This window comes from Tachyglossus aculeatus, chromosome 10 (genome assembly GCF_015852505.1).
Source record: "Tachyglossus aculeatus isolate mTacAcu1 chromosome 10, mTacAcu1.pri, whole genome shotgun sequence".
In the NCBI taxonomy this organism is placed as follows: Eukaryota; Metazoa; Chordata; class Mammalia; order Monotremata; family Tachyglossidae; genus Tachyglossus; species Tachyglossus aculeatus.
In genome coordinates this window covers 54,597,031-54,608,873 of record NC_052075.1, presented here as the reverse complement: position 1 = coordinate 54,608,873, position 11,843 = coordinate 54,597,031, and the positions used below count along the sequence as shown (strand labels likewise).

Here is an 11,843-nt window from a genome sequence, read left to right as displayed (position 1 = left end):
CACTCAGCCCCCTCCTTCCTTTCCCCCTTCACCCCCTCTCCATGCCCCCCACCTTACCTCCTTCCCCTCCCCACAGCACCTGTATATATGTATATATGTTTGTACATATTTATTACTCTATTTTATTTGTACATATTTATTCTATTCATTTGATTTTGTAAATATGTTTTGTTTTGTTCTCCATCTCCCCCTTCTAGATTGTGAGCCCACTGCTGGGTAGTCCCCCTTGACTCTTTCCTGGGCTCCTGCTGCCCAGCACAGGTGAGTTTTGATTTGTAGCAGATGGCCTTCCAATCGCTAACCAATCAATCAATCGTATTTGTTGAGCGCTTTCTGTGTGCAGAGCACTGTACTAAGCGCTTGGGAGGGAGGGCACTCGCTAGCCACTGCCCAAGCTAGGAATGGAATGGCCTCTGCTTGACTCTCCCTCCCGTAGCCGAGACTGGTAGAGACCTGGAAACTCTCCGGGTGCGGCCCTGAGAGGGGTAGCGGGGAGTAGCTGAGGAAAACTCTAGCCTGGGTGTTGGGGTGGGATAAAGAAATAAAGATGGCACGCAGATTCAGGAGGCTTTTCATTCATTCATTCATTCATTCATTCAATCGTATTTATTGAGTGCTTACTGCGTGCAGAGCACTGGACTAAGCGCTTGGGAAGTCCAAGTTGGCAACATCTAGAAACGGTCCCTACCCAACAGTGGGCTCACAGTCTAGAAGGGGGAGACAGAGAACAAAACAAAACAAAACTCTACCAAGTGCTCAGTACAGTGCTGTGCCCACTGTGCTCAATGAATAATAATAATAATAATAATAATAATAATGGCCAACTATGTTGCCAACTTGTACTTCCCAAGCGCTTAGTACAGTGCTCTGCACACAGTAAGTGCTCAATAAATACGATTGAATGAATGAATGATGGCATTTGTTAAACGCTTACTACGTGCAAAGCACTGTTCTAAGCTCTGGGGGGATACAAGGTGATCAGCTTGCCCCACGTGGGGCTCACAGTCTTCATCCCCATTTTACAGATGAGGTAACTGAGGCTCAAAGAAGTTAAGTGACTTGCCCAAGGTCACACAGCAGACATGTGGCGGAGCCGGGATTCAAACCCGTGACCGCTGATTCCAAAGCCCGGGCTCTTTCCGCTGAGCCACGTGAAGAGAGAGATGAGAAGCAGCGTGGCTCAGTGGAGAGAGCCTGGGCTTTGGAGTCAGAGGTCATGGGTTCAAATCCCGGCTCTGCCAATTGTCAGCTGGGTGACTTTGGGCAAGTCACTTCACTTCTCTGGGCCTCAGTTACCTCATCTTTAAAATGGGGATTAAGATTGTGAGCCCCCCGTGGGACAGCCTGATCACCTTGTAACCTCTCCAGCGCTTAGAGCAGTGCTTTGCACATATTAAGCGCTTAATAAATGCCATTATTATTATTATTATTATCTGGCAAGGGTGTGTCTGCCTTGTCGGTGGGTAAGGGGCCCCAGGGCAGACCCTCTACCCTGGGGAGATAGAAGGGACTGTCAGATCTGATTATCTCATGTGTCCTCCCACCCCGGTGCTTGGAATACAGTAGATCAATCAATCAATCAATCAATCAATCGTATTTATTGAGCGCTTACTATGTGCAGAGCACTGTACTAAGCGCTTGGGAAGTACAAATTGGCATCACATAGAGACAGTCCCTACCCGATAGTGGGCTCACAGTCTAAAAGGGGGAGACAGAGAACAGAACCAAACATACCAACAAAATAAAATAAGTAGGATAGAAATGTACAAGTAAAATAAATAAATAAATAAATAAACAGAGTAATAAATATGTACAACCATATATACATATATACAGGTGCTGTGGGGAGGGGAGGGCGGTAAGGCGGGGGGATGGAGAGGGGGACGAGGGGGAGAGGAAAGAAGGGGCTCAATCTAAAAATATGGAACGCTTCACGAATTTGCGTGTCATGCTTAATAAATACCGTTGTTATTCACACATAAATGAATGCTCATCAACTCTGGAATGGGCACCTCTCAGGCACCTGGTGGGGGATGAGTGGGGCAGTTGGGAGTGACTGGGGAGCACTGGAGATGTAGCTGGTTTGTCACTGGAGTAGGGCTGGAAGGGAATTTGTGGATCATTGCAGTGGAGCTGGAAGGTCAGTGGAATGGGACTGGTGGGTCACTGCAATGAGGGATCGTTGGAATGGGGCTAAAATGGAACTGGTGGATCACTGCAGTGGAGTTGGAGGTCACTGGGATGGAACTGGTGGAGCACTGGATTGGGCCAGTGGGTTTCTGGATGGGCCTGCAGGGTCACTCAGTGAGACTGGGTGGTCACTGGATAGGGCAGGAGGGTCACTGAGTAGGACTGGATGGTCACTGGGAGAGACAGGAGGGTCACTGGGAGGGACTGGAGGGGCACCGGATGCGGCTGCAGGGTCACGGGGTGGGCATGAGTGTCACTGGATGAGACTAGTTGGTAAGCTCATTGTGGAGTCACTGGGAGAGACGGGGGGTCACTGGGAGGGACTGGAGGGCCACCGGATGGGGCGGCAGGGTCACGGTGTGGGCATGAGTGTCAGTCATTGGGTGAGACTAGTTGGTAAGCTCATTGTGGGCAGGGAATGTGTCTGGTTATTGTTGTATTGTACTCTCCCAAGCGCTTAGTAGAGTGCTTGGCACACAGTAAGTGGTTAATAAATACAATTGAATGAATGAATAACAGGTGGGTCACTGGATGGGGCTGGAAGGTTACTGGGAGGGACTGGAGGGTCACTGGGAGGGACTGGGGGGGGTCACTGAGTAGGACTGGATAGTCACTGGGAGAGACAGGAGGGTCACTGGGAGGGACTGGAGGGTCACAGGGTGGGCATGAGTGTCACTGGGTGAGACTAACTGATTAGCTCATTGTGGGCAGGGAATGTGTCTGTCTATTGTTGTATTGTACTCGCCCAAGCGCTTAGAAGAGTGCTTTGTACACAGTAAGTGGTTAATAAATACAATTGAATGAATGAATGAATAACAGGAGGGTCACTGGTTGGGACGGGAGGGTCACTGGATGGGGCTGGAGGGTCACTGGATGGGGCTGGAGGGCTACTGGAAGGGACTGGAGGGTTACTGGGAGGGACTGGAGAGTTATTTGGAGGGACTGGAAGGACACTGGGAGGGACTATCTATAATTCTATTTATTTTGATCCTTTTGATGTCTGTCTACTTGTTTTGCTGTCTGTCTCCCCCCTTCTAGACTGTGAGCCCGTTGTTGGGTAGGGACTGTCTCTATATGTTGCCGAACTGTACTTTCCAAGTGCTTAGTAAAGTGCTCTGCACACAGTAAACGCTCAATAAATACAATTGAATGAATGAATGAGTGACTGGAGGGTTGCTGGATGGGTCAGGAGGATGACTGCATGGGGCTGGGAGGTGACCGGGTGGGGCAGGAAGGTCACTGGGAGGGACTGGAAGGTCATTGGATGGGGCTGGAGGGTGACCAGTTGGGACAGGAGGGTGACTGGATGGGTTCAGAGGGTGACCGGATGGGGCAAGAGGGTGTCTGGATGGGTCCAGAGGTTGACAGGCTGGGGCCGGGGGGCGATCGGATGGGGCAGGAGGGTGAATGGATGGGGCAGGAGGATGACTGGAAGGGGCAGGAGGGTGTCCGGATGGGGCAGGAGGGTCAGTGGCTGGGGCTGGGGGGTGATTGGGTGGGGCAGGAGGGTCACTGGGAGGGACTGGAAGGTTGTTGGATGGGGCTGGAGGGTGACTGGATGGGGCAGCAGGGTGACTGGATGGGACAGGAGGGTGACTGGATAGGGCAAGAGGGTCACTGGGAGGGACTGGAAGGTTGTTGGATGGGGCTGGAGGGTGACTGGATGGGGCAGCAGGGTGACTGGATGGGACAGGAAGGTGACCGGATAGGGCCGGGGGGTGACTGGATGGGGCTGGTGGGCGAATAGATGGGGCAGGAGGATGACTGGAAGGCTGCAGGAGAATGGCCGGATGGGGCAGGAGGGTCACTGGCTGGGGCTGGGGGGTGACCAGGTGGGCAGGAGGGTCACTGGGAAGGACTGGAAGGTTGTTGGATGGGGATGGAGGGTGACTGGATGGGGCAGGAGGGTGACTGGATGGGGCTGGGGGGGTGAATAGATGGGGCAGCAGGATGACTGGAAGGGGCAGGAGGGTGGCCGGATGGGGCAGGAGGGTGACTGGGAGGGACTGGAAGGTCGTTAGATGGGGATGGAGGGTGACTGGATGGGGCTGGAGAGTGGCTGGATGGGACAGGAGGATGACTGGAAGGGGCAGGAGGGTGGCTGGATTGGGGGTGACTGGGAGGGACTGGAAGGTTGTTGGATGGGGATGGAGGGTGAGACTGGATGGGACAGGAGGGTGACCGGATGGGGCCAGAGGGTGGCCGGGTGGGGAAGGAGGATGACTGGAAGGGGCAGGAGGGTGGCTGGATGGGGGGTCACTGGGAGGGACTGGTAGGTCGTTGGATGGGGATGGAGGGTGAGACTGGATGGGACAGGAGGGTGACTGGGAGGGACTGGAAGGTCGTTGGATGGGGATGGAGGGTGAGACTGGGTGGGACAGGAGGGTGACCGGTTGTGTGAGGAAAGGTTGGGGTCCCTGAGTAGGGGGGGAAGGGGGCGCGGGGGGCCATGAGGAGAGGAGAGGAGAGGAGAGGAGAGGGCTGAGGGGAAGGCTCGCGGCCGCCGCCGCCCGCCATTAAGGCGTGAGGGAGGGCGTGAGGGAGGGCTTGAGGGAGGGCCGGGCGGGCTCCGGGGGCGCGCGGGGGGCGGGGGGCCGCGCTCCAAGATGGCGCCCACCGCAGTCCCGCCCGACGCCTCAGCCGCCTCAGCGGCCTCGGCAGCCCCTGCGGCCCCGCGCTAGGGCCAACGCCGACCCCCGTGAGTGACCCCCGACCCCGACCCCTCAGGGACCCCACGGACGCCCTTCATCCCCCTCCCCCTCCATCTTCATCTTCATCCCCCAATGCAGAGCCGCCTCCCCCCCTGTTGCAGGCCCTGCCTGCGGCTGGGATGCTCAGGGCGCCCGACGCGTCCCCCACCCCCCCACCCCCACCTCCCCTCGATGATCACCACCATGTACATATTTATTCCCTTTATTTTATTTTGTCAGTGTGCTTCGTCCTGTCGTCCGTCTCCCCCTTCTAGACCGTGAGCCCGCCGGTGGGTAGGGACCGGCTCTAGATGTTGCCAACTTGTCCTTCCCAAGCGCTTAGTCCAGTGCTCTGCACACAGTAAGCGCTCAATCAATACGATGGAAAGAATGAATGATTATTAAGCGCTTACTAGGTGCAAAGCACTGTTCTGAGCAGCTGGGAGGCTGCGGTCCCCCCACCCTCCCCCCCAGGACTTACCCCTGCTGCCCCCCCACCCCCCCAATTCTCCCTCCAGCCCCCACTGGGGACCCGACACTTCACTTGGTGGGGATGGAGGGAGGGCTTTTAGGCCCCTTTGATGCTTTTAGCTTTCCAGGGGGCAAAAAAATCGATTTTCAGTCGGATCCATATCATTCCTTTAATCTCTGCCTCTCTCTGTGTCTCTCCTTCTGTCTCTGTCTCCTTTCTCTGTCTCTTTTTCTCTATTTCTCTCCTCCTCTCTGTCTCCTCTATTTCTCTGTCTCTCCTCCTCTCTCTGTCTCCTCTCTTTCTGTTTCTCTCCTCTTCCCTCTCTGCCTCCTTCGCTCTTTCTCTGTCTCTCTCCTCTCTCTGTCTCTTTCTCCGTTTCCTCCTCTCTGTCTCTCCCCTCTCTCTGTCTCCTCTCATTCTGTTTCTCTCCTCTCTTGTCTCTCCTTTCTCTGTCTCCTTCTCTCTCTCTCCTAGTCTCTCTCTGTCTCTCTCCTCTCTGTCTCCTTCTTTCTCTGTTTCTCTTCTTCTGTCTCTGTCTCCTCTTTCTCTGTTTCCTCTTCTCTCTCTGTCTCTCCTGTCTGTCTCCCCTTTCTCTGTTTCTCTCCTCTCTGTCTCTCCTCTCCCTGTCTCCTTCTCTCTCTCCTCGTCTCTCTCTGTCTCTCCTCATCTCTCTCTGTCTCTCCTCATCTCTCTCTCTCTCTCCTTCTCTCTTTCTCTGTCTCCCTCCTTCTCTGTCTCTCTCCTGTCTCCTCTCATTCTCTGTTTCCTCCTCTCTCTCTGTCTCCTATCTTTCTCTGTTTCTCTTCTCTCTGTCTCCTCCTCTCTTTCTCTCCTCGTCTCTCTCTATCTCCTTCTCTCTCTGTTTCTCTCCTCTCTGTCTCCTTCTCTCTTTCTCTGCCTCCTCCTCTGTCTTTCTCCTCTGTCTCCTCTCATTCTCTGTTTCCTCCTCCCTCTCTGTCTCCTTCTCTCTTTCTCTCTTCTCTGTCTCCTCCTCTCTTTCCTCATCTCTCTCTGTCTCTGTCTCCTCTCTGTTTCTCTCCTCTCTGTCTCCTTCTCTCTTTCTCTGTCTCCCTCCTTCTCTGTCTCCTTCCCCCTTTCTCTGTTTCTCTCCTCCTCTGTCTCTTTCTCTCTGTCTCTCACCTCTCTCTCCTCTTTCTCTGTTTCTCTGTCTCTCTCCTCTGTCTCCTCTCTTTCTCTCCATCTCTCTCCTCTCTTTCTGTTTCTCTCTCTATCTCTCTCCTGTCTCCTCTGTTTCTCTATCTCTCCCTCCTCTCTGGCTCCTTCTCTCTTTCTCTCTGTCTCTCCTCTCTCTGTCTTCCTTTTTTCTCTCTGTCTCTCTCCTTCTCTCTTACCCCCACCCCCAACCCAATGCCACCTACCTCAAAGGCCCATTGCTGTTTCCCTGTATGCACTGCGCTGGGGGAAGGGAGGGAGGGTGGGGGCTCCCAAAATTGGCATCCTTGGCGAATTTTGATCCCCGGGGCCCATGCCCGGAGTATCAGAAGTGTCATCCTCTCGAGCCCGGGGACGGCGGAAGGCGAAGGTTGGGTGAATTGGGGAGGGGGCGGCGGCAAGGCGCAGGCCCCGTTACTCGAGGAAAACCGCTCTTCCTCCTCAGCGGACACCTTCTTGGGGGGGTGGGGGCCGAGGAAGAGGTGGGCTTTGGGCAGATGTATTCCGAAATCGACACTTAGAGGGTCTTTGAAGACAGTGCTTCCCGGAAGGGGGCTTTTTTGGGAGATTTTCCAGGCACGATTGCAGGTATGGTCGGTTTTCGGAGGTCTGTGTACATCGCTGTCGGCCCCACGTGTGTCGGGGAGGAAGGGGAGGATGCTCTCTCCTCTCTCTCCCTCTCTCTTCCTTTTTTTGATGTGTAATGCAAATGGATGGAATGACATTGCTTCCAGGTGGGCGTCCAGAGCCGGGAGGAAGAAGCAATCCCGGGGCCTGGGATTTAGAAGAGCCCCGAAAGGGTTTGGGACCCTTTCGGCGTAACCCGGTTCTTGAAATGCTGCAGCGGGTTTTGGTGGGTAGTCATGACCCGTCCAGCCCGCACTTCTGACCGAGAACGGATCCGGTTGCCGGGGGAGGGGACCGGAGTCCAGGCAGTCGTCTCTCCGTCCTAGAAATCAGAGCTCTCCTTGGGGAGGAAGGTCCGGCCTTTCCCAGAACAGTCGACCCAGGGTAGGGACGCTGGCCTCCCGGCTTTTTTTGCCGGGGGTGGGAGAGGGGACCGGTGTGAGGTCGACGGAAATAAACCAACAGGGTAAGTCAGCTGATTTTCTGGGTCTTAGCTGCAGAGTTGTGTGAGCTTTTCGCCACGGCGTTCTTTTTTTTCTCCTGGCGGGGATTTGATCGTCTGGTTGTGTTTGATGATGAAGTGAAATTGTTGTCATTGTCACGGTTGTCTTTGTTAAGCGCCTCCCGTGTGCCCAGCGCCCCACTAAGCGCTGGGGCGCCGAGCAGGCCGGTCCCGTATGGGACGCACGGTCTAAGCAGGAGGGAGTGGGATTTAATTCCCGTTCGGCAAGGAGGAAACTGAGGCACGGAGTAGTTAAGCGACTTGCCCAAGGTCACCCAGCAGGCAGGCCCGTGCTCTTTACGCTAGGCCGTGCTTCTTCCCAAAGTGCCGCCCCGTCTGCCAGGGTTTAACGATGGCGTTTATTAAGCGCTTACTCTGTGCAAAGCACTGTTCTGAGCGCCGGGGAGGTTACAAGGTGATCAGGTTGTCCCTCGGGGGGCTCACGGTCTTAATCCCCATTCTCCAGAGGAGGTAACTGAGGCCCAGAGAATCAATCAATCAATCAGTCGTATTTATTGAGCGCTTACTGTGTGCAGAGCACTGTACTAAGCGCTTGGGAAGGACAAGTTGGCAACATATAAGTGAAGTGACGCGCCCAAAGTCGCCCAGCTGACAATTGGCGGAGCCGGGATTTGAACCCCTGCCCTCCGACTCCGAAGCCCGGGCTCTTTCCACCGAGCCACGCTGCTTCCGTTGCCGGCTGGGAACCGGCCTTTCCGTTATCCATTCATTCAGTCGTATTTATTGAGCGCTTACTGTGTGCAGAGCACTGTACTAAGCGCTTGGGAAGTACAAGTTGGCAACATATAGAGACAGTCCCTAAGCGCGCCGAGTCCAGTTCTCCGCATGCAGTGAGGGCTCAAAAACTACCACTGACTGATTGATTGATTAAGTGATTAACTCTTCGATGTGGTATATTCTCCCAAGAGCTTAGTACGGCGCCCTGTGCCCAGTAAACGCTCAATAAATCGGATGGACCGTATAATTGCGCTCTCCTAGGACAGTGCCGTGCACGCAGTAAGCGCTCAGTAAATCGGGTTGACGGATGGGTGGGTGGGTGGATTGGTTTGCACGTAGTAAGCGCTTAACAAATGCCGTTATTATTAATATTATTATTATTATTGAGGTCCAGGCACTTCTCCCGCGGCCGGTGATGGTGAGCGGACTGCGCTGTGGTCAGCTCCCCGGCCAGGTTGGTTCTGACTGGACAGCTCCTCCAGCCACGGACACGCATTCATTCATTCAGTCGTCTTTATTGAGCGCTCCCTGTGTGCAGACACTGTACTAAGCGCTTGGAAAGCCCAATTCAGCACCAGAGACAATCCCTGCCCACAATGGGCTCGCAGTCGAGGAGGGCGGGGAGACGGGCATCGAAACGAGTGAACAGGCATCAGTAGCATCGTTCATTCATTAGAGAATGAATCAATCAATCGTATTTATTGAGCGCTTACTGTGTGCAGAGCACTGTACTAAGCGCTTGGGAAATCCAAGTTGGCAACATATAGGGACGGTCCCTACCCGACAGTGGGCTCACAGTCTAGAAGGGGGAGACAGAGAACAAAACAAAACATATTAACAAAATAAAATAAATAGAATAGATATGTACAAGTAAAGAGAAGCAGCGTGGCTCAGTGGAAAGAGCCCCGGCTTTGGAGTCAGGGGTCCTGGGTTCAAATTCCAGCTCTGCCACTTGTCAGCTGTGTGACTTTGGGCAAGTCACTTCACTTCCCTGGGCCTCAGTTCCCTCATCCGGAAAATAGGGATGAAGACTGTGAGCCCCCCGTGGGGCACCCTGATCACCTTGTACCCTCACCAGTGCTTAGAACAGTGCTTTGCACATAATAAGCACTTAATAAATGCCATTATTATTATCATTATTATTCATTCATTCAATTGTATTTATTGAGCACTTACCGTGTGCAGAGCACTGTACTAAGCGCTTGGGAAGTCCAAGTTGGCAACATCTAGAGACGATCCCTACCCAACGGCGGGCTCACAGCCTAGAAGGGGGAGACAGACAACAAGACAGAACATATTCACAAAATAAAATAAATAGGATAAATCTGTACAAATAAAATCAATCAATAAATAGAGTAATAAATACGTACAAACGTATATCCATATACAGGGGAAGCAGCGTGGCTCAGTGGAAAGAGGCCGGGCTTTGGAGTCAGGGGTGATGGGTTCAAATCTCAGCCCGCCACTTGTCAGCTGTGTGACTTTGGGCAAGTCACTTCACCTCTCTGGGCCTCAGTTCCCTCTTCTGGAAAATGGGGATGAAGATTGTGAGCGCCCTGTGGGACACCCTGATCACCTTTTAACCTTGCCATTCATTCATTCATTCAATCGTATTTATTGAGTGCTTACTGTGTGCAGAGCACTGTACTAAGCGCTTGGGAAGTACAAGTTGGCAACATCTAAAGACGGTCCCTACCCAACAGTGGGCTCACAGTCTAGAAGGGGGAAACAGAGAACAAAGCATTAGAGCAGTGCTTTGCATCATCATCAATCGTATTTATTGAGCACTTACTGTGTGCAGAGCACTGTACTAAGCGCTTGGGAAGTACAAGTTGGCAACATATAGAGACAGTCCCTACCCAGTAGTGGGCTCACAGTCTAAAAGGGGGAGACAGAGAACAAAACCAAACATACTAACAAAACAAAATAAATAGACTAGATATGTACAAGTAAAATAAATAAATAAGTAGAGTAACAAATATGTACAAACATATATACACACATACAGGTGCTGTGGGGAAGGGATAGTAAGTGCTTAATAAATGCCATCATTTATCATCAAAGTCAGCTGTGTGACTTTGGGCAAGCCACTTAACTTCTCTGGGCCTCAGTTACCTCATCTGGAAAATGGGGATGAAGACTGTGAGCCCCACGTGGGACAACCTGATCACCTTGTGTCCTCCCCAGCGCTTAGAACAGTGCTTGGCACATAGTAAGCGCTTAACAAATGCCATTAATATATATATATATACATATCATTATTATTATACTTATAGACAGGTGCTGTGGGGAGGGGAAGGAGGGAGCTCAGTCTGGGAAAGCATCAGTATAAATACATCCGCATCATTAAGATAAATAAATAGAATTATAAAAATGTACCTATATATATATTTACACAAGTGCTGTGGGAGCCGGGTGGAGCAAAGGAAGAGAGTCAAGGCGATGGGGAGGGGAGAGGGAGCAGAGGAAAAGGGGGGCTTTGTCGGGATGGTCTCCCGGAGGAGATGAGCCTTCAGTAGGGCGTCGAAAGGGGGAAAATGCGATGGTTTGGCGGATTTGAGGAGGGAGGGCGATCCAGGCTAGAGGTAGGATGGAGGCCGGGAATCGATGGCGGGACGGGCGAGACGCAGGCCGGGGGTCATTGGCGGGACAGGCGAGATGCGGGCCCGGGGTCGACGGCGGGATAATGATAATAATGGCATTTGTAAAGCGCTTACTATGTGCAAAGCACTGTTCTAAGCACTGGGGGGATACAAGGTGATCAGGTTGTCCCACGGGGGGCTCACGGTCTTAATCCCAAATTAAGCTTTGGGGTAAATATGAGATAATCAGGTTCCACGTAGGACTCACAGTCTAAGTGCATCATCATCATCATCCTAATAATGTGCCAATAATAATAATGATGATAATGGCATTTGTTAAGCGCTTACTATGTGCAAAGCACTGTTCTAAGCACTGGGGGGGATACAAGGTGATCAGGTTGTCCCACGGGGGGCTCACGGTCTTAATCCCATATTAAGCTTTGGGGTAGATATGAGATAATCAGGTTCCACATAGGACTCACAGTCTAAGTGCATCATCATCATCATAATCATCATCATCATCATCAATCGTATTTATTGAGCACTTACTATGTGCAGAGCACTGTACTAAGCGCTTGGGAAATACAAATTGGCAACACATAGAGACAGTCCCTACCCAACAGTGGGCTCACAGTCTAAAAGGGGGAGACAGAGAACAAAACCAAACATACTAATAAAATAAATAAAATAGATATGGACAAGTAAAATAAATAAATAAATAGAGTAATAATAGTAATTATCATAATAATGTGCCAATAATAATAATGATAATAATGGCATTTGTTAAGCACTTACTATGTGCAAAGCACTGTTCTAAGCACTGGGGGGATACAAGGTGATCAGGTTGTCCCACGGGGGGCTCACGGTCT

The 11,843-nt window shown here is 52.2% G+C and overlaps 1 protein-coding gene across 4 annotated transcripts in view; it reads left to right on the top strand.

The window, feature by feature from the left end:
- Positions 1 to 4,819: 4,819 nt before the first annotated feature.
- The window catches only part of SCN8A (sodium voltage-gated channel alpha subunit 8), a 119,548-nt gene continuing 112,524 nt past the window's right edge, over positions 4,820 to 11,843 (top strand). For 3 of the 4 annotated variants that reach the window (XM_038752266.1, XM_038752267.1, XM_038752264.1), the window contains exon 1: positions 4,820 to 4,888. The gene's annotated coding sequence lies outside the window, so the exon portion shown is untranslated. Of the gene's footprint in view, positions 4,889 to 7,575; positions 7,619 to 11,843 lie in introns of those variants that run through there. The other variant, XM_038752265.1, reaches the window with a different exon arrangement.